Source organism: Poecilia formosa, unplaced genomic scaffold, assembly GCF_000485575.1.
Source record: "Poecilia formosa unplaced genomic scaffold, Poecilia_formosa-5.1.2 Scaffold145, whole genome shotgun sequence".
Classification (NCBI taxonomy): Eukaryota; Metazoa; Chordata; class Actinopteri; order Cyprinodontiformes; family Poeciliidae; genus Poecilia; species Poecilia formosa.
In genome coordinates, this window is record NW_006800084.1 from 573,941 (window position 1) to 575,304 (window position 1,364).

Sequence of the window (1,364 nt, forward strand, 5' to 3'; positions counted from 1 at the left end):
GACCCCGACGTGCCAACTGCAGGAAGACATGCAGACAGATGGTGAAGATGCTGTAGCTCAGACATAAATCTGTCCTGATAAATATGCAGATTCTGTCTTAAATTACTTTGCACAAAGATTTAACCAATACATCAAATCTGAAATCTGATTTTTCTGAAATGAAGCTGCAAACTCACCTCAATAGCATAAGCTTTACCAATGCCAGACGTGGCACCAGTTACAACTGCATGAAGAAATTAGTAGAGAAAAGTCAACTTTGTCGAATGTCTAGTGATTTAAAAACATACATTTTAAGTTTGGTAGGACAGATTATTTTAGCAAACTGATCGGAATGTACACATGACATAATTTCACAATTCAGACAACTTTATTGTCAAAACAAAAGCAAAGAAAAGCTTAAAAAGATCCGAGCTAAAGATGAGGGATGAGATAAGCGGTAAATGACTGAAAACGTTCCTGAGCTTATGTTTGGCTATAAGTGAGTGAGATTTACAGTTCAAGTTGTGGCCTGGGAAAACTCGCCTCCCCTAACCGCTACCCTCATGGAAAAATGACATTCTGGGGTTTAACAACATGCAGTGTAGACCCCACACAAAGCATGTTAGCTAGTAAGTTAGTATTTTCATCAGCAAGAAGGGGATGCTAACTCTTTACAGACCACACATGAATGACAGCAACAGAAAAAATGTTCCGGCCACAGCTAACATTTTAGACACCGAGGTGACTAAAATCTAACTTTAGAGCACAGAAATGCATGTAAGATATTTCAGTGGCTAAACTATCTTAATAACTTGAATGCTTTAGAGCAGTGCTCACCAAATGGTTCAGCCAATACAAGGTTTCCCCCAGAAAACTTGCTAAGCCCGGTGGCTGGATGCCAGGGCATCCAACGGCCCACCATGTTTTGGGGTTAAAAAATGTTTAAAGTTGACAGGAAATTTGAAAAGATCACCTGATAATCATGTGTTTTTAAAAGATTGGAAGATCAATATCTGAACTCCAACTATAGAGTCTTAAAAAATGCAAGCATTTTAAAAAGACTTAAATAAATAAATAAGCAATGATTAGCCTGGTGGGGCACAAGTCAAGCCTGGTGGCCTGCCAGGCTTATAATACACTGGGGGAAACCATATAGACATTTTAAAAGTCTAGAATGAAAGAATAATTTCACAAAAAGCTGCTTTTGCACATTATATGTGCCACTTGTGGAATTTTAACCATAAAAATTAGTAAATATAATAGCTGAGGAAGGCTTATCTAGGTGTGGAGAACATTTATGCAATTATATTTTAACTTTTTTTTTTCATCAAAACTATTTGTTTGAATTTGTGTGTGTGCGTGTGTGTGTGTGTGTGTGTGTGTGT

At 37.5% G+C, this 1,364-nt stretch overlaps 1 protein-coding gene across 1 annotated transcript in view; it reads right to left on the minus strand.

Annotated features, from left to right (window-relative positions):
* The window catches only part of LOC103145703 (very-long-chain 3-oxoacyl-CoA reductase-like), a 7,912-nt gene that overhangs the window by 2,759 nt on the left and 3,789 nt on the right, over positions 1-1,364 (minus strand). The window lies entirely within an intron of this gene.